A 27697-nucleotide genomic window follows, 5' to 3' on the forward strand; every position below is an offset into this window, starting at 1 on the left:
TGCAGAGGGTCTGTGCATTCTCAGAGGCCAGAGAACTGCTTCCTGTGGTGGATGATTCATGGGTCCCCTGGGATGCCACAGGGGAGCAAGAGCATGGCGGATCATGCAGGTGTGATGTCCTCCTCAAGTAGTGAAAAGTAGAGTCCCCTCATGGGTGGCTGATTTCAGCAGATTCATCCCTCCATTTCTATCCTAAGAGAACTGGAGCTCCCTCCAGACTTCTGACCACATGCACGCTCACGGGCTTCCTGAGCAGCACTGTCCCTGCCTTCTTTCCTCAAGGCTGGATGAGCCAGGCTGGCTGGAGTGTAGGGAAGGGAGGATAGAGGTCCGTTTGGTGGGTTGAAATGCTGTTAGAACCTTTAAGGCTTAAATTTATTTTTCCTGTGTCTGCTCCCACACAACAACTGAGCAGCCAGAGTGCTGCTTAGCTCACTCTCAAGGAAGCACAGTACTGCCTTGCACCAGTGCCACGCGTCACCAGAGCAGTGAAGGGAGCAACTGGAGGAAGAAGACAAGGCGTTCCTCTCCCAGCAGTGTAACACCCTCACAGGTATGATTCTGTCTGGAGAGCTGACCCCTGCTGGAGCGCTTAAGGCTTTTAGGCACAGAGTGAAATGATCTGATTTATATTTTTTAAAGATCACTCTGATTTTCATTTTTATTTGTATTAAAAATTGTTTTACTAATTTATTTTTTTCAATTAGGGATGACATTCAATATTAGTTTCAAGTGTACAAAATAGTGGTTAGACATTTATATAACATACAAAGTCATCTCCTGATAAGCTTAGAATAGGATATCTTTGAAAAGGGTATTAATCCTATTCATGTGGGGTCCACCCTCATAACCTAAGCAACCACAAAAGTCCCACCGTTTCTTTATTTTTAAACAACCTTATTTGGGTGACATTCATTAATAAAATTGCATAGGTCAGGCGTGCAATTCTATAATGCATTATCAGTATATTCTATTGTGTGTTCACTGCCTCCAAGTCCAGTCTCCTTCCATCATCATTTATCCTCCCTATGCCCTCTTCTTCCTCCCCCACCGGTCACCCACCAACCCTACGCGCCCACTCCCCACATGCCACCCCCACCTGCCACCATAAACTCCACTCCCCTAGCTCCCACCTGCCACCTCATACCCCACACCCCACACTTCCAGCCCCCATCTGCCTCACCACACTCCACACCCACTGCCCCAACCTGCCACCCCGACCCCCCACCCACCAGCTCCCATCCCCCACCACTATCCCTCACCCCTACCTCCCACTCTTACTCCCCACTCCTACCCCCCACCCACCACCCTACATCCCACACCCCACACCACCCACCCCCACGTCCTAACCCCCACCACCCACTCCCCAAACCCCTTCCCTGTTTGTGATTTGACATTTGAAATGATATTTGAGATGTGTCTTGAGAGCAAGGGTAGGATGTAGACAGATGAAGAAGGTGAGAATGTGCTTCAGGTACAGAGAGTGAACACGCAGCCTGGAGGCAGGAGAGACGAACACTGGAGAGACCAGAGCATATGCCCCTCAGATGCCTGTGAGTGAGGGGTCAGGCCAGGGAAACAGAAGACCCTCCATGGAGGGAAAGGCAGAGGGATAAGGGCACCAACCACAGAGTGGTCAGAGCAGGGGAGACAGCAGCCCCTCCATGGGAAGGCAGGGCAGCGGGGGTAGGGGACCATGGGAGGGGCCGATGGACAGGTAGGACAGGGAATGCTGCGAAGGGGCAGGGCTGGGGAACAAGGGCCCCACCGTGGGGGAACAGGGGACTCTCCAAGGAGGGTCTGTTTCCCCTGTTACCTATCTCTACTCCCATGTCCCCCCTTCCCTGGCCGCTCCATGGATGGTGCCCTCACCCCACTATCCTGCTCAGACTATGTGGGGTCCTTTGTCCTCCCTGCTCTGCTACTTCCATGGAGGACGCCCTCTCCCCGCTGCCCTGCCATCTATTTAAGGACATGTGCCAAAATCCTTGCTGTCTCAAAGTAGGGTTCCCTATCCCCCCAGTCTCTCCCCTCCATGAAGGATTCTCTGTTCCCTCTCCTGTATGACCTGTCCCTCCATGTAGGTTTCTGTCTCCTCCCTGCCCTTCTCCCTCAAACCGGGGTTCCCTTTCCCCACTGCTTGCCCCATACAAGTGAGGTTCTCTGTCCCCCTGCCCTGCCCCCTCCATAAAGGAAACCTTCTCCTCCCTGACACTCCCACTCAACGTGGGGTTCTCTACTCCCCTGCCATGCCCTGTCCATGGAGGGTACCTTCTTCTCCATGCCCCTCCCCCTATAGTTGGGATCCCTGTTCCCCAGCCCTGCTCCAAAATGGATAGATCTGTCTCCTCCCTGCCCTGCTCTCTCAAAGTGAGGTTTCCCTTTCTCCTGCCCTCCCCATGCATGGGGTTCCCTGTCCAATTACCCTGCTCCCTCCCCATAGAGGGTTCCTGGTCTTCCCTCTCCTCCCTGCCCTGCCCCCCTTTAATTGGGGTTCCCTTTACTCCTGCCCTCCCCACTGCACGGAGGGGTTTCTGTACCCACTATTCCGTCTCTCCCTCCAAGTGTAGTTCCCTGTCCCCCAGCTCTAACTCCTTTCTGAAGGGTTCCCTGTCCACACTGTCCTGTCCCCCTGCCTGTAGGGTTCTCTGTCCCCTTGCACTTCCCCCTCCCAGGAGGGTTCCCTGTCCCCCTGCCCTGCCCCTCCATGAAGGTTTCTCTGTCTGCTGCCCTCCACCCTGTATGGAGAGTCCCTTCTACTCCATGTTCTACCTCATCCATGGAGGGTCCCCTTTTCTCCCTGCCCTGTCCCCTCCATGAAAGTTTCCCTCTTCCCATGCCCTCCACCCTCTATAGAGAGTCCCTTCTCCTCCCTGCCTTGTCCTCTCGAAGGAGGGTCCCCTCTCCTTCCTGCCCTGTCCCCTCCATGGAGTGTTCCCTCTCCTTCCTGCCCTGTCCCCTCCATGGAGTGTTCCCTCGTCTTCCTGCCCTGTCCCCTCCATGGATGGTTCCCTCTCCTTCCTGCCCTGTCCCCTCCATGGAGGGTCCCCTCTCCTTCCTGCCCTGTCCCCTCCATGGAGTGTTCCCTCTCCTTCCTGCCCTGTCCCCTCCATGGAGGGTCCCCTATCCTTCCTGCCCTGTCCCCTCCATGGATGGTTCCCTCTCCTTCCTTCCCTGTCCCCTCCATGGATAGTTCCCTCTCCTTCCTACACTGTCCCCTCCATGGAGGGTTCCCTGTCCCCACCTCGCCCTGCCGCCTCTATGGAGGGTTCCCTGCCCCACCTGTCCTCTAGCCTCCATAGAGTGTTCCCTGTCCCCACTGTTCTGCCCCCTCCCTGGAGGGTACCCTCTACTCCCTGCCCAATCCCCTCAAATGAGGGTCCCCACTTTCTCTTTCCTCACTCCTCTATGGAGAGTCCCCTCTCCTCCCTGACCGGCCAATTCATGGAAGGTCCTGTGTTGCCCATCCCCACTGCCCTGCCCCATCAATGGAGAGTTCCCTGTTCCCCACACCCCCTGCACTTCGCTCTCCATATAGAGTACCCATTCCCACTAACCTTCCCTTCCATGGAGAGTCCCATCTCCTCCCTGCCCTTCTTTACCATGGAGGTCCCTTCTCCTCCCTGCTCTTCCTCTCCATGGAGGGATCCTTCTCCTCCCTCAACAGTCCCCTTTATTGAGGGTCCCTTTTCCTCCCTGCGATGTCCCCTCCATGGAGGGTTTCCATCCCCCTACAGTCCCCCTCCATGGAGGGTCCTCTCTTTTCCATGACCCATTCCGTCCATAGAGGGTCTCCTCTCCTGGCTGCTGTCCCCTCCATAGGGGGTTCCCATCCTTCTACAGTCCCCTCTCCAGGGAGGGTCCCTTCTCCTCCCTGACCCACGGCCTCCATGGAGGGTCCCCTTTCATCCCTGCCCTGTCCCCTTCATGGAGGGTCCCCTGTCCTATCAGCCTTGTCACCTCCATGGAGTCCCCCTCTACTGCCTACCTGTCCCTTCATGTAGGGTCTCATCTCCTACCTGCCCTTCCCCTCCACGGAGGGCCCCCTCTCCTCTATACCTGTCCCCTCCATGGAGGGTTCACATCCCCCTACGGTCTCCCCTCCATGGAGAGTCCCTTTTCCTCCGTGACCTATGACCTCCATGGAAAGTCCCCACTTCTCCCAGCCCAATCCCATCCATTGAGGGTCTCCATCCCCGTACAGTCTCCCCTCCATGGAGGGTCCCTTCTTCTCCCAGCCTTGTCCCCTCAATGGAAGGTCCCCTCTTCTCCCACTCTTGTCCCCTCCATTGAGGGTTCCCTCTCCTTCTTGCCCTGACCCCTCGATGGAGGGTCCCCTCTCCTCCCTGCCCTGCCCCCTCCATGGAGGGTTAATTGCCTCCCCTGCTCTGCCTTCTCCATGGAAGGTCCCCTTCCCCCTGCCCTGTCCCCTCCATGCAGGGTCTTCTGTTTCCCTGCCTTGTCCCATCACTCACAGGCTCCGAGAGGCATGTGCTCCGGTCCCCAGTGTTCATCTGTCCTGCCTCGAGGCTGTGTCCACTGTCTTCACCTGAAGCACATCTCACCATCTTCTTCTGCCCAAATCCTCCCGGACTCTCAGGACACATGTCAAATATCATTTCAAATGTCAAATCACCGAGTGATCGTTAAAAAATATAAATCAGATCCCCCTATTCTGGTGCCTAAAATCCTTCATGCTGTGGCAGTAATTTCAACCCACACTAGGGCACTCTATGTGCCCCCTGCCTTCTGCTGTTCCCATCCAGCCTGGCTCTCCTCGCCCTGGGGCACTGCCTGTCCTTTGGGGGTGGCTTCCCCAGGTCTCCATGGGGCTAGGTATATCTCAACAGCCATGTTTGAGTTTAAATATATTGGGGACCTCTTCCCTGAGCCTGCTTGGGAGTCACCCTACTGGGGAATCCCCATCCAGACCTAAGGGGTATACCTGGCATTAGGTCACAGTACTAACAGAGGTCAGAAAAGTAAGACAGGTCATAGAGGTAACCTAGCAACCCTGCCAGGTCAGCCATGTGGGCCAACCTCTTCAGCTTTCTTGTGTTCTTGTTGTTGAAAATCAGTGAATAAACATTATTGACACCAACACACCCCAGGCCTCTACAGAAAGCACAGGAGGTGTGGCTCACCTCCAGGTCCTGGCCCTCCATAACCAGGTGTTCTTGACAGTGAAAACTGGGTGGGAGGGTGGGTTAGAGAAGCCAGGGAGGGACTCCACGTGAGTTTCTGGCTTTGAGGCTGGAGGAAGGGATCAAAGGCCAACATGTTTGGGAGCCTCCAGGAAGCTGGGAGTGCCATTGGCAGGGACACAGAAGGGAACTGTCCCATAAGGAATGGGTTCTGGCTCCTCCCCTTGAGCATCCCCCGCCCCCTGGAGGCCTCCTGGGAGGAGGGCAACCCAATGAACTGCCTCGGGTTTCTGACCCACAGCACCTGAGATCCCACACTTTGTCCTGTGAACCACTGCGTTTAAGGTCATTGGTCAGGGCACCAATAGAAATCCTTTGTGTCCCTGTGGCTCCCTAGTCATGTAAGCTCAGTCTGTTTTCTTCATGGCTCTTCCTGTCTTCTGAAATAAAGTGTTGTCTTGGTTCTTGTTCACCTGTCTGTCTCTCAGTCCCTCTCAGAGCCTGAAAGGTGACCTGTGAAGGCCCCGCCCCTGAGACCCAGGTAGACAGCACACACTTGCTGAGTGAATTCCTGCGCAAGGAGCTCTTTTCAGATTTCATATATTTTATATTTGTAATAAACCTGATTCATTAACAGGTACATACATATGATATCTTAATCCACTTTAGGACATCCCACATGGATTCACAAAGTTTTAAAATATCTTATTATTAATTTTTTTTTTGTCAAAACCTGTGTCTCAATTTTTTATTCAGAAATGCAGGAGCTGCTTTGTGAACTGCCTCAGGGAGGAGAGGCTTCTGACTGCAGACCAGGTTCACCCCAGGGTGTTGCTCCTGTCCCTGGTCCTTCACAGGCCAGCCCTCTGGCCTCTGGTGGCCTGTTGACCTATGATTCGCCTTTACACCTCATCTCCTGTTCACCAGCCTGGTGTTGCTTCCTGCGTTGGGCATAGGGTGCAATATACAGATCCTGTAACATAGAAACCCACACCTGAAACCTATATGTTCATGTTGACCAATGTCACCCCAATGGATTTAATAAATAAAAATATCTTTTTAAAAAACACGCATTACTTGTTTTGCAGATTGAAACTGGTTCAGGGAGATGAAATGACTGGTCTGAGCTTCCCCGATATTCCCACTGCCCATGGTTCTGAACTCAGCACTTTCTTGTCTTTCTCCCATTAGACTTCAAAGGTCCTGCCTCTTAAAAATCCAAAGAAGCTAAAAAACACGGCAGGAAGCTTCAAACCTCCTTTTGAATACAAACTTTAAATCAGCAGAGTGGAGCATCTTCTCTATCAGTGTTTCTTTGCTTCTTTGTTCATTCATTTGCCAAATGTTTATTTTACAGACATTTCTAGAACTGACTTTCTCAGTAAGTGCCTAGGCCTGTGCTAGGACCAAAGTGTCCCCAGTGCTGAGTGGCAATTCAGCAATTACTTTTGAAGGTTTCTTTTTAAGAAATATATACAAATTCGGAAGTTTACTTTTATCACTAGATACTAGGAAGTGTTCTCTCCTCCCAAGAACCTTTATGCTATTTTCACAAGATCCCTGGTCAGTATCTGGTGAAAGGAAGCTCAGCTTATTTCTCAGAAATACAATAGCTGAAATCACAGCACTATGTTTATAATAAGAAATGTCCTTTGCACATTGTAGCGAGGAAGAAAAACGTTTAAGAAGAAAAACGTTTAAGAAGAAATGCCAGATATAGTTACAGTTTTGTATGAATAAGGATAAGTAAGGATCAAAGTGGCAAATGTGCTCAGTATGTTAAATGTGCAGAGGAAACATAGCTTATTCATTTATTTCTAAATGAACTTTCTCTTGAGTTCCCCACCAGAGGATAGAGGGGAGAGGAGCAAAAGATAATATTTAGCCCAATTTAATATCTGAGTTCAGCCTCATGAACTGAATCCTGTCTATAAATGAACCCAGTGCATTTTCCATTGGTGTTATATGGGACTGGAGGCGGAGCTATTTTGTTGTTATGGCAACAGGGGCAGAGTCTTTTTATCTCCTATTGTCTCTCAGGGAGTAGGTAGCCTGGGTCCATGCCTGGGGTCCTACTCCAAGTTTACCTCTGGGGTTCTACTCACCCAGAGAGAGTGAGGACATGCAGCATCCTTCCTGGGGGCTCCCAGTCTGCCCCGCTAATCTCAGGGGAGCAGTCTTCAGCCCTCCAATAGTAACCCCAGTGTCTGCATGTCCCCCTCTCCCCTCTGAGAGTCCTGGCTGCAGAGGAGGGAATTGGAGGCATCTGCAGTTCTCTGTCCTCAGTCTCTTTATTTGTTCCCACAGTTACCAGAGCTCAGAAGGCGTTGCTTCTACTTCCTATCCATGCAGACCTTCCCTGATGGAAAATTCAACAACATTGAAAAACAGGGCACCTAAAGACTTTTCAAGAGTATGTAAGTGTATACAAAGTATTTGAGAAAATTAATTTTCAAATTCTCCATTTCTTTTAGGTGCTCTTTTCAAATTTGATCTGCCTGAGGAGTCACCTGTGATTTTGTTTTCCATCTCACCTTTCACAGTCTCTTCTCTCATTTTAGTAAAGAAAACCATGCATTTCCCACCTCCTCCCAGAAATCTTACCAATGTTCCTGGGTGTGACACTCTCCAGCCCTCTGGACTATGACTGCATGCCAACTAATCGCCATGGCATGAAGCCAACCCTATCTGAGAAGGAATTCTTAGGGTAATCTGAAGGCAGCAGGGAAAACAAAAGGCCAGACTTCAGAGGAAGTCGGAGCGTCTGACACTTCCAGCTACACAAATGTTAAACACAGCCTGACACCTGGCCAGACAGTGTAAAATCTCTCAGTACTCAAAATGGTTGATAACAGGGAAAAATGGATTATTTTGTTAAATAAACATCTGCATAATAAGAACTAAAAAAACCTAGCTTTCTCCCATAAGTCAGGCACTTTACATGTATTGTTCTAATCCCACAATGGTCCCCATGTGCCTCCCATTTTAGAAAGCAGAGAACTGAAGACAGGAGGCCAGAATTGGTGGGGCTCCAAATCCAGCCAAGTCGGCTCCCCCACAACAAGCTGCCTCCTGTGTCCAGGAGTTTCCTCGTCCTCCCTGATGGAGAGTCGGAGCTTCCGTTCCTAAGACACATACTGGTGCTTTCATGAATTTCAACCAATTTCCAAAAGCACCAGTGGGAAAAGAATGTTTACGGTTAAGGACTAGCAATAGGGACACAGAAGAGACTCTCATTCAGAACAATTCGAGCATAGAAAACGTTTGACAGGTCTGCTTCCCAATAAATGAATGAATGCTACACTGGGCTCAGCGTTTAGACAGGTGTAGCGACAGAGAGAATCCAGAGACCGCTCAGCTGCTCTGTAGACATGGGAGCATCCTACGAATGACACTTGCCTTGACAACTGCCTTAGTGACAAGAATTATGCAGATGCTTGAGCAGATATACAAAACTTTGTATAAATCGAAAAAAATTTTAGTTGTTTTTTTTTTTAAGTGCATTACTGAATCTTCTGAAACTTATTTTGGCTTTTGCAAAAGTTCAAAAAATTCTACATTCTTTTTATAGTTTCTTCTTTTATTGATTTTTTTTCTCCGTGATATTGGAAAAAGATAAAAAATAAAGGCATGTTGAAAGAAGAACATAAAATGCTCCATAATTTCACATCCCTCAGCTACCAGATAATAGTATGATCTTTTTCCTTTGTTTCATATACGTGTGTGTGTGTGTGTGTGTGTGTAGTATAAAATTGCTAAATTTGGAATTATATTTTCAAATGTGTATATATATGTATTTATAAAAATATATGTATACATACTTTTTGCTTCCTCTTGTTCTTAAAATTATACCATAAACCTTCCCCCACATTCTAATAAAAGACTATTTTAATGGCTTTGTATTATTCCAGCATATGTTTAAATCACAATTCAGACAACCAAAATTCTATCACTGGACATTTCAGTTTTTTCCACTTGTTCAGCGTTATAAATAATAGGAGGAATCAGCACTTCCTAAAACTTTCTTCATTTTTTAAATTAAAGAAAACTAATTTTAAAATTACTAGAAAATCCTGTGAGAATAGAACTGTTTTATTTTGCACTGCTCAGCAGAGTAGCCAGTAGCCACATATGGCTACTGAGCTCTTGATAGGTGGTTAGTGTAACTTAGGAGCGTGATTTCTCCTTTTACTTCATTTTGAGTTAGCCACATGTGGGTAATGACTACCTTATTGGTCAAAGCAGAACTTGAGAGCGCCGAATCCTAATCACTAGACCACCAGGGACTGTGGCACATATAATGAACAACATAAACTGATGATCAAAAACAGATCCAGAGACAGAGAAACATCTATCTGACCATCAAACCTCCAAGGGAAGGTAGGGGAGGGTGGGGGTAAGAGGGAGACATCAACCAAAGGACTTATTTGCATGCATGTAGGCCTCACCAATGGACACAGACAACAGGGGGTTGAGGGCCTGAGTGGGGAGGATGGGGAGGGTAATGTGGGGATAAGGACACATATGTAATAACTTAATCAATAAAGAAATTTTAGAAAGACACACAAACAAACAACAAAGCAGAACTTGAAACTTGGGAGCTCAGTGCACTGCTTTGAGAATTTGCTTGTATGCAGGAATACCCCCATCTTGTGGTCTTTTAGAATATTGCTTCTGAAATATTGGGAACTAAGGTGTATTCGCAAGTATAAGCAAGTATTTTTTTCTTGTAACTTCAGAATGTTCATAAACCATAAGAGTCATCTGGTAGATTGTATAAATTATCTGAATGTTTAAAGACTGGCGTGGCTAAAAGACAGTCAGCACACAGGGCAAATGAATTGCAGGGGACAGTAAATATTTAGAAAAACACTAAGAATAGAGTCACTCTTTTGATTGGGACACAGGGAGGATTTTAAACAGAGGGACCTTGGTATCTTCCAAGTCCAACAATATTACTATTTGCAGATAAGGCTCTGTATGGTTAGTCCTAGAAATTAGTACAATTGGGAAATGATCACTTTTAGGCATTGAGGATATCTTTTTCCAAGAATGGCAAAATGTGAAGAGTTCCTGAAAGTTGGTTCATCCTTGAAGTACCCTTGAAACCTATTTTATTGGAGATTTATCCCTAAAGCACACTGCTTTGGGGCATGTTAACCAAATATCCAGGATGCTACTTTAGTCCTTTGGGCTCATCCTGAGCTTAGCAGAAGACATGGGAAAAGGGCAATAAAATGAGGCCAATGTACTTTGTGAAACAAGGCAGAATGGCCAAACCTCAAATTCCCTGAAACAAATAAGGTAAATTATCAAGCATTGGAGAGCTAATCCCATAGCTAGTTACTGGAATTTATTTAGCCATATGTAAGTAATGAGCAGCAACTATCTTGTGATGTGTAATTATTGGGAACAATAAAGTTTTTATAAGAAAGCTCAGTTTTTATTTGGTTTCAATGTTTCACATTGGCCTTGGAACAGTTCCCTGTTGCATTAGAAGGACTAATATATCTATTGTGTATTCTATAGAAGCTATTGGCTGTTATTTATTTTTCTTTTAGGATAAGCTAGTCATAAATTAGTATGGTGGGCGTGCTGGGGCTGTGGTCTCTTCTCCGCATCCCACACGGAGGGGGAGACTTGAACCGGTTCGAGCAAGTTAGGAGGCTCTTTCGGGTTTAAAGAATAATGAAAGACAGACATAGAATAGATGAAAAGCTTGGGCTGGGTGTGGTGTCTGCCCTCTGACTCCAGGGACAGAGGGAGAGAGTCTGCCCTCTGGAGGGACAGGCACAGAGAGACCCAGCTCTGAAAGCTGTTTATTACAGACTCGAATTACAGGAAGTTACATCACATCTGGCTGGGCCTGTGACATCATGAGATCCATCCCCTTAACACTGGGCGGGAGAGTCAGACTGAGTGACATCCAATCTTTTGACTGGTCCCACCCTCGGGGCATGGCTCCGACCTCGCCCTGAGTCCCAGCTGATGTCAATTAAGCCAAGTGTATTCTAACAGCCCTTAACAAATTAGTGATTCTCTGATAAATAATCAGAACCCAATGATTACCATCAATTTTATTTATTTTTTGGTGGTATGTGAAGATTTGATCTGCATTTACACTATTCACATTTCTCTTGTCAACAAATAAAAATAAATACTTCCATAGCCATGTTGCCTTCCTTTTTTATAATAAGTTATATTTATGGTAAAGAAAACATTTAATAGATGTAGAATAAACAGTGTAGAATAAACAGTGATCATATCTTGCCCTCTTTCTTTCTATTTTCATTTTTTAAGAAATAAGGAAATAGTAGGGCTTGGTAGCTCAGTTGTTTGGAACATCGTTCCATACACCAAAAAGTTTCAGGTTCGATTCCCAGTCAGGGCACATACCTAGGTTGCTGTTCAATCCCCAGTCATGGCACATACAGAAGGCAGCGTTCAATGATTCTCTCTCACATAGATGTTTCTCTCTCTCCCTCTGCCCCTCTCTCTCTTTCTCTCCCTCTAAAATCAATAAACATATTGTCAGGTGAGAATTAAAAGAAAAATAAAAAACATAATACAATAATAAAGAAATAATATAATACAGTAATAGTCTATATCATTTTCAGTTCAATTTCTTTATATTTACATTATAAATTTTCTAATCATTTTTCTAATTTAGGTATTTAATCATTTATTACATATACTAGAGGCCCGATACATGAAATTCAGCAAGAGTAGGCCTTCCTTCCCCCAGCTGCCAGCACCAGCTTCCCTCTGGGACCCGGGAACCAGGCTTCCGCCCCCCACCCCCGCCCCGCCCCCCTCCGCAGCCACCATCAGGCACCCAGACCCGGGCATCCCTTGCAGCACTGGCTTTGTCCGGAAGCTCTTCCAGAAGGATGTTTGCTCTAATTGGCATATTATGCTCTATTATTATAGAAATATATCAATCAACCATATGTAGTATTAGTTCATCTTTCTGGATTTATATACAGGTATATTTTATGTAACATTCTGGAACTTTTTTGTTTTTATATTATCATAAATTTTAAAATCTATCTACTTTGAAACAAATAGTTCTTTATTGATTTTAACTGCTCTGTAATATTTACTCATATATTTATTTCAGAACTATGTATGTATTCCTTCTCTGGTGAATATTTACCATATTTTGTTGATTTTGTTTATTATTGTTTAAATTTTTTTTTTTTACTTCAGAGAGGAAGGGAGATAGAGAGAAACATCAATGATGAGAGAGAATCATTCATTGACTGCCTCCTGCACACCTCACACTGGGGATTGAGCCTGCAACCCAGGCACATGACTAGGTTTCAGAGCAGACCGTGACTTCCTAGTTCATTGGTTGATGCTCAACAACTGAGCAACACTAGCTAGCCATATTTTGTAGATTTTAAAATGTGTAATATGCGACATTTAAAATCATTTGAAATCCAAATACAGTGCCAATAATAACGCACATGGCCTTCATGTACTCTGTGTAGGACAAGGGTCCACAAACTTCCTGTGTAAAGGGTTTGGTAGTAAATGGTTTGGGCTCTGTAGACAATACCATCTTGGTCATAACTACTCAAGTCTGCCATTGTAACCCGCAAGTAGCCAAAGACAATGTGTAAATGAATGTACATGTCTGTCTTCCAGTGAAACGGTAATTATGGACACCAAAATGTTAATTTCATGTTTATGTATCAAAAATATTCTTTTCATTGTTTTCTAACTTTTAAAAAGTGAATAAAAATGATTCTTATCTCATGTGACATATAGAAACAGGCAATAGTCCAGATTTCACCCACTGACTATAACTTCCTGACACCTGGTATACAGATAATATAATGACATACCCTCCTTTATAACATCTAGAAAAAGTATTTCCTTCTTTAATATAAGACATTGAATAAAATAAGTCAAAAATTAAAAGCTCAGATATCCTACATGATGATGAGCAAACCAGTGACCTAATGAAAAATTCTGGCTCTCGACACTGACTTGGTCAGAATGCAGAAATGTCCTATGTTGAAGTTATTCTGCAGGGACAGACTGTCAGTAAGCAATGCTGGGTGGATGAACTAACCCCACTACTGAGCACAGGAGGATGGCAGCAAGGAGCCCAGGGTGGCCTCCTGGTACTGCGCAGAGGCGCCACGAGGGGGCGCAGCAGCATCAGACGCACCTGGCAGGTGAGCCTGGCAGATCTCCCACAGGCGCCCACGAGGGTGAGGGGGACAAGCCTGGACCGCGAGTTGCCGGGAGCCGGTCCATCCTTGCTGCTTGACACAGTCGCTGCAGGAAAGAAACATCTGCACAGCATATGTTTCAAGGGACCTGGCATATATAGCATATTGTTCTTAATATGTTTGCTCTCTTTAGCGCCATGTGTTTTAACCAAGGTCACCTCTCCGAGAAAGGTTGTTTCCCCAGGTGGGGATCTTTCCCTGAGGTTAGGGAGGGGATACAACCCCTTAATTAAGTGCCAGGCGGGTAGTTAAGCTACATAATCTTTACTCCCTAGAATGGAGATAAGAAACGCCCTAACCTTTGTAATAGAAATTGACAGGATTAAAATCGGCTGGTATAAATATGGATGTAACAAGACAATAAACATCAGATCCTGATCAGTTCCTAACCAGAACTCCGACCAGAACTTTGGCTGGAGATCCTGGCTAGAGGTCCTGACTAGGCTGCTGATCAACTGAAGGCTGTCTTCGTGTCATTCCTTCTTCGCCGACTCCGTCCACACCTTTGGGGACCCCTGGACCCGCTGGGATTGGACCCCAGCAGCGAGTCACAGGACACACTGGGCTTCCTGGCTCGCTCTGCTGCCTCGTGCGGGTCCGCCAGGGTCCCGCGGGCGGAGGAGCCATTGGAGGCCGAACGCAGTTGGTGTGGATGGAGCCCCCGCCGCCAGACCAAGTGCATCTGCCTGGAGTCCAGGCCACCATCCTGCAGGCGCTCCTCTCCAGCCTGTGGGCTGAGTCCACTTGCTCATTTAAGGAAGGAGCTGGAGCTGAAGCTGGTGAGGGGCAGTGCTGGACCAGACCACCTTCCTCAATGTCACCAAGGTGAGTGCCCTCCTGCTCATCTGCCCAGACCCTCCTGCCTAAAAGCCCTGTCGAACCCCGCCCCCCGCCCCCTTCCTCTGCGCAACTGAGTGCGTGTTCCAGTCTATCTGGCACCTCCCCGGGCCTGGACTTGGAGTGTCCCACGTGGTAGTGGCTGTTGTGGGCATAAAAGGCTCATTCCAAGGGTGAACTTGGGCTTGCCACGTATTTAAAACACTTGGCGGATCGGGGATTCCCTGGGACTGGTTCTGTAGGGGCAGCCAAGGAGTCACTTTCCCAAAGGGTGGGACTTGGAGAGCCCCTGGGTCCTGGGAGAAAGCAGGAGAGTGGAGAGGCCCCATCAAAGTCGCCACCTGGGAAAAAGAGCCCCAGTGGGAGACCAAGAGCCCCAGTGTGGCAGTGTGGGCTCCTTCCCTGTGCTTGGCTGGTCCCCTGTCATTCTGGTGCAGGTTGCATGTGCTCCCTGGACCTGGAGGAGTGGTGGCTGCTGAGCTGACAGGAGGCAGCTGGGGACAGAGTTTCAGCCAGACCACAGCAGGGCCCCCTGTCTATTAAGCCAGGCAGTGAGGGGTCCTGCTTCTCCAGGGCTTGTGTCTCAAGCCAGGAGATAAGACGAATCTCTACTTCCCAGAAAGTTTTAACTACCTGATCCAACAGGGTGTGTGTTGTGTGTGTGTGTGTGTGTGTGTGTGTGTGTGTGTGTTGGGGGTGAGGGTGTGAGCGGGTGAGGGTGGAGAGGAGAGCTGAGGGAAGGGAATGGGCAGGGGTAGAGCTTATTCCAGGCTTGGGAATATGTGTCTTGGAGGGTAGTCACCACGTGAGCCCATATACAACTTGGTGTTTATTCAGCAGTGGCTTCAGTGCAAGGATGATAATTAAATTTTGGTTGGTTGGTTGGTTGGTTGGCTGGGAGGTTGTTTGGTTTGGTCTCAGAAGAAATAAGAGGTAGAGACAATCGTCTGTCTTTACTAGAGCCCAGCACTGGCCTGACTGGGTCTTGGCTGGTAGGGCTTGTCCTTCTCAGGCTGAGTTTGGAACTGTTCTGAGAGAGATGGCAGCACTTCTTGAAAGGGCGCGGGCTATGCCCTCCATCTTGCCCGTATCCTCCATGTTGGGGCAGCAGCCATGTGCTACCTTCTTCCCGGAAGCCCAGGCCTCTGCTGGCCACACCGGGGATTTTAAACTAACCAATGACAATCAAGGGACGTGCGCACCATAGAGATGACCACATCCTGTGTAACAAGACCCGACTTGTGCCTGGCCAATCGGCAGGGCCCACAGTCAGCTCCCCTTCCCTCACTCCACCCCCTATTAAAACCGTTTTTCCCAGGGGGTTACACTCTGCTTCCGGTCACTGCGTCGGCCAGGGGAGGGAGTCGGGCAAGCTAGCTCAATAAAGGACCTTCTGCTTTTGCATCGGACTGGCTGGCTCCTGGTGTGGTCTTTTGGGGAACTTGAGATCTGGGCATAACACTTCTCCCAGCTGAGAGCTGAGGCTGGCATCCTGGCTGCCTCGCAGGCTGTCTGCCCAACGGGCTCAGTAGCAGGAATGATTCACACACAGCTCCCTTCCTCACTGGACACAATAGGTGACTTGTGGCTCTCAGTTCTTGCACTAAGCTAATGTCAGGATGGGGCAGACCCTACATGGAAGTATTTCAGCTTCACAAGCCATTTGAGGGAGTTAAATAACATCATGTTTTTTAACTTTTAAGGCAGAAGATAAAGCCACATTTTAATTTGATGTTTACAAGAGTTCATTTTCACCCCCCGCAAAATTGGCTTCAGCTGAAGTTTTTCATACCTGGGAAGGTACTTGTTGAAATTTAATAAAAGTGACATACAGTGCTCAACACATCTGTATTTTCTGAGCCTTTTCACACCAATACAAAGAATATGCAATTGACGTTTTAAAAAGATAAAGCTAAATTTACTAATTTGGGTTATAGGACAGTTACTAAGAAATGTTGAATAGTAACTACCAAAATGTTATAGGATAAGTTTATAGAGATTGTATATTTTTGAAATGAGTAGTATTATAAAAATGTGTTTACATTTTTGTGAAGTTTTGTACCACAAAGTTTAAAACAAGGAAAAGTTTATTATTGCTGAGATATTTAGGAAGATTGTAGAAATCTGAACCTACAATTATTTTGAAGAGTTTGTAGAAACCTTATTGAAAAGGTCTAATTTTACCCTCATTCTACAGATGTATCCTGGAGTCCCAGAAAGTTGAAGTGAAATCCCTAAGACCACAAAGCTAATTAGTAGCAGAGATCAAATGAGAACCCAGGGCCAATGCTCCTTCTACTTTTCCTGGCGGCCTCTGTAGAGCCAGTTGAGGTTAGAACCATAGAGCTGTGACTTAGGAGATCTTAATCCTTTAAAAATATTTTCTGTATAAATATGCTCCTCTTATGAGTCTTGATAGTATTATTTAATTACTAGACGCTGGCTGCATGAATTCATGCACATTGAAAGGAAATTTGAAGAAATATTTTAAGATTACTAGTTGCCCTTTCTCTATAATAGAAGTGTATACCAAATTCATGATCAACAATGACTGATGGAAAAACATGCAACTGGCACCAGTGATATATATATATAAATATATATATACTTGCTTACTGAGACCTGCTTTCTGATTTAGCTAAACTTTTTCCAGCCTAGTGAAGTGCCCCAATTTTTTTTTAGGATATTGACTGGAAAACAGCAGTGAACACCACTATGAAAGCAGATTATTATTGTGGATCATGCAGGGAGAACAAAGGGAGAAATATTTAACTATAGCACTGTTTGACTATATTTTCTGTGCAGTGAGGAAACCTGAAGTCATGTTCAAGTTCTACCATTTCTTGTTTTTTTTTCAGTTGGGTCACTTTTTAGACATTCTAAATCTCCATTTTCTGGCTAATGAAATGAAAAGAGGATTCTACTGAGTCTCCTCTCTACCTATTCCAGGACTTCTGTGAGGATCAAATGAGATGAGGCACAAGAAAACACTTCAAAAACATTTGGCTAAAGTGTAAAATGTTTGCACCTGGCTGTAAAGCAAGTGGGATGAAGAAACTCCAAGGAGGCTAGCGGCTAGGGCAGCCGTGGGCAAACTACGGCCCGCGGGCCGGATCCGGCCCATTTGAAATGAATAAAACTAAAAAAAAAAAAGACCGAACCCTTTTATGTAATGATGTTTACTTTGAATTTATATTAGTTCACACAAACACTCCATCCATGCTTTTGTTCCGGCCTCCGGTCCAGTTTAAGAACCCATTGTGGCCCTCGAGTCAAAAAGTTTGCCCACCCCTGGGTTAGGGAGAGGAAGCCTGGCATTGCTATGTGACATCATTACCTGGTGCCCACAGCCACCATTTCCCTGCTGGGCTGGGCTGTGGGCTTAGTGCCATGGGGTGGTGGTGGGGGCCTGTGTCCCACTTGGGGAAAGTGGAGTGTTGCTTGTAGACTCGGGGAGCGCAGTGCCGTTTCTCTATAAATGGCCAGTTCACGTCCCAGCAGCTCCAGTATTGAACGTCTGCCCCTGGTGTGGTCAGTGCTCATCATAGCAAGTGGTCAGATGGTGGAATCCTTAGCACATTAGCCTTTTATATATATAGATTTTGCAATTAGAACGGCAAAAACCGTTTTAAAAAAAATTTACTGCGGCTCATGTCTGAAGTTTATCAAATCTGAACCTTGACTGTAGATGTCAGCCTTCCAAAGAGGAATTCTTCAAATACAGCCTGAGCTATGGACCCTGAGGCATCCTGCCTAGGAGCCTCTCTTCAGGGTCCCTGACCCGCCCCATCCCCTACCGCGCCTCCAAGCCCTGCCCTATTATTTTTCCCAAGCAGATGCAGCATCTCCAAAGCCCAGTGTCTCATTCAGGAGCTGTTGGAATTCAAAAACGCATTTTTTTCCCTTTTTCTTTTTTGTGCCTCCCGGAAACCGCTGCCATGGCCCGGACGCGTCCTCACCCCACAACACCCTTCATCGGGGCCCCGGACCGGTCCCTGCCCGGTGTGCGTCCATCCGTCACCCAGAGCCCGGCCTGGGCACCGAGGCCCGGGGGCGGCCCCGCCCGGCCCGGAGGGAGAGCTCCCGCCCGCCCGGCGCCCTTACCTTCGAGTCCGGGTCCGCGGGGAGGGCGTCGCTGGTGGTGGCCAAGGCTTCGGGCTCCGGACGGAGCAGGCCGACCTGCGCGGGCAGCAGCGCCGCGGGTCCTGCGCGTCCTCGGCCTCCCGGGTGTCCAGGGACACAATATGCGTTTTGTTATCGGCGATGCTCGCTGCGCAGCCCATGCTGGCGGCGGCCGCTCTCCGCTCAGCGAACGGTCAGCAAACGGCCCGCCCGGCGCCCGCGGCCACCGCCAGCGCCGTGTCCTCGCCGCCCGGGCGCGCGGGCGGGCGGACGGCGGCAGCGCGGGGCTCAGGTCAGGAAGCGCGGCCGCCGCTTTGATCCCGGGGCGGCGGCGCGGAGGGGGCGCTGGGGCGGGGGCGCCGCGGACGCCCCGCCGAACATGCCCGCCCCGGGCGCCCGGCCGCCCTCCCATCGCCCGCTCGCCGGCCGCGCTGCGGGGAAACGCCGGGGAGGAGGTTCGCGCTCTCCCCGCCGGGAGCCCCGCGGCGCCCGACACCTCGAGGCTCCGACCCCCGAAAGAAGCGCCCCGGCGGCCTGGCCGCGCCCGCCCTGAGGCCGGGGACTGAGGGGAGCCCGTGGGGCGGCCGCCCGCTGAGAGGCAGGGAGCGCGGATCCAGGCGGCCCGGCCCGCGCCCTGGAGAACCATAGACCAAGAATGCATTTTAAAGGTATTTCACAACCCAAAGCACATTTGAAGTTTCTCAAAGTTAAGTGGATGGTCACTGAACAAGGATGCAAAATGCATTTTACACCCAGAAAAAGTTACTGAAATGTTTTTTAGAAGATTTTTTCTCATTATCAAAATATATAGGATTATTAGTAGAAATTTAAAAAGAATAGTATAAAGTAAAAGAAATCACTTCTTTCCACTATCCAAGGTTAACCATTGGCAACAATTCAAAGGATTTCCTTTTGTCTTTCGTACATTTATATATTCGATACCTTTTTGAGGTGATACTACTAATTGATTTATATTAATATATGTTGTATTGGCTTCAGAGAGGAAAGGAGAGGGTGAGAGAGGTAGCAACATGAATGATAAGAATCATTCATCAGCTGCATCCTACATGCCCCCTACTGGGGATGGAGCCCACAACCAGGGCATGTACCCTGACAGGGACTCCATGCATGACCTCCTGGTTCATAGATCAATGCTCAACCACTGAGCACGCCTCCAAGACAAGATGATACTATTTGTTATGTGTGTATTCTGACTTGTTTTCTCTTAGTTATGGTGTATTCACTCCACTGCATCTATAACCACTTTTTTCCCATTTATTAAGGCACTGTTTATTTTTCCCAGCTTTACTGAGAAATAATCAATATACACCACGGTATAAGTTTAAGGCAGACAGAACGATGGTTTGATTGACCTACATTGTGAAATGATTACCACAATGGGTTCAGCTAACATCTATTGAAGATGTGACAAACCAAAATTGAAATTTCTAATGTATTGTGAGTTATTTTTTCTTCAAAGTCAAATCTACAATTCTTACTATTGCCAAAAAGAGCTTGTACTTTGCACTAAAGTGCAGGGTGTGGTGGGTCTGCAGGCTGGGGCTCTACTGCCCTGGCCTCTTGCACTTGACCCTTGTGCCTGTTCACATGCAGTTCCTTTCTCCCCCCAGACTTCACATGACACTGGGGATGGATGTGCTGCCCCTACCGGACAAGCTTCCCAGTCTGTCTTCCCACCACTGAGTGGCAGAGCCCAGAGCCCACTGTGTAAGGCTGTGGGGCCTATAAAGTTCAGACCTCACTTGTGTCTCGGCAGGTCTGGGAGTGACCTCAGCATCAGTGTGCGCAGAGATAGTGATGGAAGGCAACGGCGATTCTCTGATGACCATCCTGGAGCCAGAAAGGAGGGAGCCTGATTCTGGGTTGCATCACCTGAGAACTGCCTTCTCATAATCCAGGACACCTCGGCAGATATAGGAGAGCCGGTTTTGGCCCGATTCCCTGAAGGCCAGGCTGAGGGACCTCACCTGCCAGAGGGAGCCCACTCACTCCACAGACACCCTTGAAGCCAAGGCGCTGCTCCAGGTGCGGCCTACTGGGAGAGGGGTTGGGGGAGGTTGGCACTAGGGTGTGGGGGACCCCTCTCAGCCAGTCCCACCCCACTGGTCACTTTCTAATTAATTTCCTTTCAATGTGCACAGTCCATGCACCCAGTCTCTAGTAAAATATAATGATGTACTACTGAAATATCTTATGTCCATGTTCAATGCCATCATTTTGGCAGTTTGAACGTGGTGATGATGAGTATCTACACCAGAGAAACTTTCAACTACTACGAACCTAGACTTCTTTTAATGCATCATTAAATGCTTAGACTTAAAGCACACTGGCGGAGAAAGTTAACAATGCAGATTAAATTTATAAGTGTATGGTACAAGTGGGCTATAAATCGTACATAGGGTAAAAATTGAGAAAAACTATTTTGTTTATAGAATTCAAAAACCAAGAATTCCATATAGCGAAGAAGTCAGTCGAGTCACTGAAGAATGAGGGAAACTCAAACATATGTCGTATAGGCTGCACTGCCCTTCTATTGGTTAGAATAAAATAATAAATTAACTTTAAAAGTAAACAAAAAATCCCAAGCAGACATTTTAACAAAGAAGGTAAAGACAGCGAAAGAAATGCATGAAGAAATGATCACCATCAAACATTTTTATGGAAATGGAGTTAAAACAAAAGTGAGTTAACAGTACACTCATAAGTGATTGACCATTTTAGGTCACAGTTCCATATGTTGAAATGTACCACATTCACTGACACTGGAACAGTTTGATAAGTATGACATACACCCGTAGAAAGAATGGAATACAATAGTCCAAACTGTTTTATTTACAAAACAACAAAAGTAGAAATAACTGAAATCATAGGCAGCTCAATAGTTAAAGTGATTATCCATAGAATACAATATTTTCTAGAAATAAAAAATTCACTATTTATATAAATGTTTGGGTTGAATCTCAAACTATCTGTGTAGCATGAAGGAAGCCAGTGTTTGTTAAAGAGAATTCACCTTATAGTGCCAATAAAATTATGAACAATATGAACTACTCTATTGTAAAGGAAGGTAAATCAATGTCTGCACGGAGGGTTGGGGAAGCAGAAATATTACAAAATGACTGGAGGTAAATACAGAGTGTGGCAAAAGTAGGTTTAGAGATGTTGGTATTGAAAATAATACACTAGTGAATAACAACACAAATATAAAAACACCTTTAAAAGAAGATCATAAACCAGAGCAGAGGAGAGCACGGACATTGCAGGTTAGTGAATAAGAAACCCCCAAAATGTATCAAAGCACAATGTGAGTTCCACTATGTCCCTGAAAGAGGTAGCACTTCCTAGCTGAGAAGGGGTGCTCTGAAGGAATCCTGGGTCAGGTCCATTTTCTAGTCATAGAGAAATGAATGAAGATACTGCCAAATTCCCTCAAGCAGAAGTGAGAACACAGAATACATTCCCCTGAGCACCCAGGGACTGTGACCGATGCACAATCCTCAGGTGAGCCAGGTGTTAGAGGTGAAATCTCTTCAGCGATAAACACTCACAGTGACATCATTTGGGTTGTAGGTCTAGGCATGTTAACAAGTACAATGCAGCTCCTTCAAGTTTCACTTGTACCTCAAGTTTATGAGGAATCTAGCAGCATGTATGTTCCCATAAAAGGGGTTTACATTCATGGGAATGGTCCTATAGAGCCCCGTAAGTGTTCTTATAAGTGAGAAAAATAAAACATTCCCTGCACATTTAAGGCTTTTCTCCAGTGTGAACTCTGAGGTGTGTAGTGAGGTTAGCTCTTCGACTGAAATGCTTCCCACATTCACTACACTCATATGGCTTTTCTCCAGTGTGAACTCTGTGGTGTTCAGTGAGGGAAGCCCTTTCACTGAAATGCTTCCCACATTCACTACACTCATATGGCTTTTCTCCAGTGTGAACTCTGTGGTGTTCAGTGAGGGAAGCCCTTTCACTGAAATGCTTCCCACATTCCCTACACTCATATGGCTTTTCTCCAGTGTGAACTCTGTGGTGTCTAGTGAGGTTAGCTCTTCGACTGAAATGCTTCCCACATTCCCTACACTCATATGGCTTTTCTCCAGTGTGAACTCTGTAGTGTAGAGTGAGGTAAGACCTTTTACTAAAGGACTTCCCACATTCACTACACTCATATGGCTTTTCTCCAGTGTGAACTCTGTGGTGTTTAGTGAGGGAAGCCCTTTCACTGAAATGCTTCCCACATTCCCTACACTCATATGGCTTTTCTCCAGTGTGAACTCTGTAGTGTAGAGTGAGGGAAGACCTTTGACTAAAGGACTTCCCACATTCACTACACTCATATGGCTTTTCTCCAGTGTGAACTCTGTGGTGCATAGTGAGGTGAGACCTTTTCCTGAAGGACTTCCCACAGTCACTACACTCACACTGCTTTTCTCTAATGTGAACTCTGTTGTGTTTAATGAGAGCAGTGCTTTCATTGAAGACCTTCCCACAATCAGTACACTCATAGGGCTTTTCTTCAGTGTAAACTCTCCCATGTTGAGGGTGGTTAAATATTCGTCTACACACTTTCCCACATTTATTATACTCATCAATCATATCTCCAGAGCAGAGACCTTTCTGATAAGCAACTTTCTGTTTCTGGCTGGCAGCTGTTTCACATTCTACCCAATGGTGACGCCTTTTTCCACTGAGAAATTCCTGTGAAATCTCATTGTTACTGTGTGGCTCCTCAGTGTTAAGAGTGGCCTGGTGCTGGAGAAGCCCTGAGATGGCTGGGGAGTCTTCACCAACCTCCATATTGGCTTCAGGCACCCCAGATAAGTAGAAGCAGCAACTGGTCACGAGCAAGGCACTCTCCATATCTTCTTTCCAGGGCTTCTCTCCACTGGCATCCTTCTGTTGCTGGTGAGGGTTTGCACTGAAACACAAGTCTCTCACACACGCATCACTTAAGAACACATTCTTCTCAAAGTGAACCACTTGTAACTCACTCAGGTGCAAAATATCTTTTAACACTGAGAAGCACGGCTTACACAGATGGGTCCTCTGGGTGGCTGCAGCTGTTTTGGAAGCCCTGACGTGAGAATCTCCTACAGATACACTGTGTTCAGAATAGGCCTCCACATCATCTATTTTATGCCAAGGACCTGAAAATAGAGAAATGATGAGAAATGAATGTTGACTTTGGTGATAGGAGGAAGTCCCATTATAAACGTGGGTTGCTCCTACTACATTGGTTTCATGCAACTGGCTGAAAATAAAAGACCTGAAAGATGGATTAATAAGAGGCCCCTGTGTCAGGAGATAGAGCGTTGGCTTGCGGACTGAAAGATCCCAGGTTCGATTCTAGTCAAGGGCATGTACCTGGGTTGCGGTCACATTCCCAGTTGGAGGTGTGCAGGAAGCAGCTGATTGATGTTTCTCTCACATATATGTTTCTAACTCTCTATCCCTCTCCCTTCCTCTCTGTAAAAAATCAATAAAATATATATTTTAAAAAAAATAAGAGGCCACTGTGAAGTACTTGACCACTGAAGATCACAAAACAAAGGAGACTTCAAGAGAAATAGAGCAAAAACATGGCAAGCACCACATGGAAGAGAAGCGGACTGTCCAGCTCATCCTGCTGCCAGCAGCATTCAGTACATCTCCTCTGGTGGTGACATGGGTAAGCTGTGCAGAAGGTTGGTTACATCTCATTCCAAGTAAAACTCAATAAACAAGCAGCTGGTATTTTCGGGGTATTTAAGCATGTCCACTGAGTGGCCAGATTATTATGACCGGCCAGATTATCATGACCACCCCATCAGTATAATGAAATGAATTAGTTATGCAAATAATAATAATAATAAAACTTTGAGAGTATCTGCTTAGGAAGTTTTCAATATTCAGTATTTTGGAAGTGTCAATGAAGTACTGATGGGGTGGTCATAATAATCTGGCCACTCAGTGTATGTGCTCCTTATAACACTTGCACAGGTCCATGTTGTAGTATACTGCAGAAAGAGATGTGCAGAGGAATACGTGATGTAAAAAGGACACAAAGGCGAAGATAGCCAAAGCTAAGAAGTCATTAATGGAATGAGAAGCCAGCAAAGGGTCAAGTATGGAAAGGGAAATGTATAAATGAGGGGTGGCCATTAGAACCGGCACCAAACACCACTGGACAGGAGCAGGTTCCTGGTACAATCTGAACACCATCCTTATGTCATACCTCCCCCCGGTTGACACTCATCCTCTGAGATCATCCTGTACATTCACCCTGGAGAAACCCAGGGTTCTCCCTGCACCTCCTTCTCTAGAAATATCTACAAACTAAATATTCTGAGAATCAATGAAAGACAACAGAGTTGAGTGGCCATCACTTGCCCATATCATTCGGTTTGCAATAATATTCACAGAAGGTAATATTACAAACAACAATGGAAGGAGGGTCTTACAAGAACAGCTCCTGGTTCATGTAAGTAAAGAAGATACCTGGCACAGGCATTCACCAAGGTCCTTATCTACAGGAAAGGTGCAGAACTGGAAGCCATGGATCTGGATACAGTCACCCTCCCTGGGAGAGGAAGAGCAGGAGGGACCCATTAAGCTGTCTGTAAGACTGCTGACACCCTGACATTTCCTGCAGTTTCTGAGGCAACTGGTGTTAGGGAGGCTTATGGAGTCTATTGCTCAGGGCTCTCTGCAGGGCTCAGCACTGGCAGTCACAGCCCATTAGAGAAGACAGTGGGGGAAATGAGCAGAGCCCATGTTCTTGCCTTAAGAGAGAGAGTAATGTCTGGAGAATAAATAAAGAGTGGGCATCATGTCAGGACACTAGGAGAGATGAAAATATCTTACCTACAAATGATGCAAGTGCAAACACTTCCAGCATCACATCACAGTATAGACGTCTCTGAGACTCATCAAGGATCTCCCACTCCTCCTGAGAGAAGGCAATGGCCACGTCCTCAAAGTTCATATCCTGTCATAATGGAGACAGTACATCCCATGATAAGATTCTCTCTTGAGATTCCAAGCTTCTCATACTCCTCACCTTGCACATCCATCTGCTCCCTCTACTCCACACATCAGAGAAGATAGCAGGCCTTGGTCCCATCAAAGTCAATCTCTCCTTATATTCCTATTGATGCTGTATCTCCCACAACAATAAAGGCAGATGAGCAGTTAGAACATACCTGTGCTCTGATCCTCAAATCTGAGTCACACTGCCCCTTTTCAATAACAGTGGGTGTCAGTAACGTAGGGTAGGAAGAGATGTTGCACATAAAGGGAGTGTGAGTGACTTGACACTGGTCTTGTCAGGCAATACCCATGTTGTCCTCCTATTGTCCCTCTAAGACACCAACATGGTAATGCCCATTACACTTCCGACTCCAATCCCAGTTTGCTGAGGCCATCACTTTGCATTACCTGCTGCCCATAGTTCTTGGATCCACACTTGTCTCACAGCTTCATTCCCAGAGGCACATCTTCACTAGTGACATGAATAAGCCATCACAAGGACAGGTTGTTTTCTAACCAGCTTCTTTTCTAAAATTCTCGTTCACCACCTCTGTAATGTATTTCTCTCTCAACCTTCTCTGTTCTCCCTTCCCCATGCCGGTGGGGACTTTCAAGTGCAGGTGACACTGATGTATGCTATCCCATTCCTATTGCTCACTGGGTCAGGCCTCAACTAGAAATGACAAGTGGGCACATATATGTCACCTAAGCTCTGGACCTGGCATGTAGCACCACATCAGCCCATCTTGTTAGAAATTATCCTAAAATTTCCCATATCATATCATGAAGACACCATCAGAAATGGACTCCCTTTTCATTCACTCATCTGTCAGTGTTAGTGCTTAGGCCATTGTTTTTACTACCTGCTGCACACAGTTCTTTGAAAAACACTTCTCTCACACAGCTTCGTTCCCAGAGGCACAACTACAAAGGTAACACAAATTTGCCGTAGCGAAGACGGGTTGTTTCCTAATTACCTTATTTTCCAAAATTACAGATTACCACCTCCATCACCCATTTCTCTTTGACCCTGCTCCCTTACCCAGGCTCGTGGAGATTTTCAAGCCCAGGGAACACTGATGAATACTATCTTATTTGTAACCATCAGTATGTCACCCCCCACAACAAAAGGCAGGTAGGTACATACATGACATCTTGCAGATAGCCCCAAACACCCCTCTTTTCAGGCAATTACCCTAAAATTACCCTTGTTTTATCATCCAGACTCCACCAGAAATGGACTCTCCCTTCATTCACTCTTATGTCAATGTCAGGGTGCTCTGGCTATGAAGTCACATTCCCTCTCCAAGTGCACATCACTCTGTCTTCCACACCTCTCTCACACCTGCACTCCTACAGTCCCGGCCTCCATAGTCATCTGCTCACCCTCTTACTTACTACTCAGCATGTGTGGTCCAGAGAATGCTTGCTAAATTCAAACAGGATCAAGTACTGCCCCACATTCATAGAGGCAGCCTTGAGTCCTGCTATGAAGGCTTCTCTCCATGACTATTTTTTCCTGCAATCTAAACTATGAAGACCAACAGTCAGATTTCAGATACCCAGAGCCCACCTCCCGTGGTGCTGCACTTGATGTCCCTTCACCAGTCACAGACAACATCTCTCCACTTAATTGTTATTCAGTCCCAGCTGCGCTAGCCCTCTATACATGTTTAGTGAGTCTCACAGATGACCATTCAAGCCACTAAGCTAATGCACAAGAGTGACTGTTATTCCACCAGCTAGGCCACATTGAGGGACACAACAATAGCCTGGAGAGGGTTTAGAGAAATCAATATGTACCAACCCAATCTCATCTTGTTTAAATTATTCTTTGGCCTCCAATTAATTTCAGGTCCACTCATCTTTTAAAGGCCTTGCCCACTGCAAAACCATTCTCTCTCCCCGACACTCTATATGACACCCCTGTCACTATGCTGTATTGTGACACCCACCTCCCACAAACAGTGGATCCAGCAGGAAAGCTAGCACTCAGGCTCACACTGTCCCTTCTGAGCTACTACTACCATTACCAACCTGACCATGATTCCCTTCCCTGTGTTAAAGTGATCGACAGTCCTGGCTGCTGTCTGAGACGGTTGAGCATAGTCACATGCACTGGTGAGGTCACATGTCTGGGTTGTGGGCTAGAGCCACAGTAGGGGTTGTGCAGGCAGCAACTGATCCTTCTTTCTTGCTCATCACTGTTTCTCTGTCACTCTACCTCTCCCTTCCTTTCTACATCTAATATATATATGAACCACACCTGTCAGTTCCTGAATCAGCTTACTCTTTACTCCCAGTCTTGGCATATTCTGGAAC

At 46.7% G+C, this 27697-nt stretch overlaps 1 non-coding gene and 1 pseudogene across 1 annotated transcript; both read right to left on the minus strand.

Moving 5' to 3' along the window:
* Window positions 1-385: 385 nt before the first annotated feature.
* On the minus strand, window positions 386-588 carry LOC138998733 (small nucleolar RNA SNORA74). Its single transcript, XR_011469235.1, has one exon. It is a non-coding gene; the product is annotated as a small nucleolar RNA SNORA74 (small nucleolar RNA).
* A 21526-nt stretch (window positions 589-22114) lies between these two features.
* LOC138998579 (zinc finger protein 154 pseudogene) lies at window positions 22115-25331 on the minus strand (annotated as a pseudogene).
* Window positions 25332-27697: the final 2366 nt, after the last annotated feature.

The sequence above is a fragment of the Myotis yumanensis genome, unplaced genomic scaffold (assembly GCF_028538775.1).
Source record: "Myotis yumanensis isolate MYYU_CA2020_CCGP unplaced genomic scaffold, mMyoYum1.0.hap1 SCAF_20, whole genome shotgun sequence".
Classification (NCBI taxonomy): domain Eukaryota; kingdom Metazoa; phylum Chordata; class Mammalia; order Chiroptera; family Vespertilionidae; genus Myotis; species Myotis yumanensis.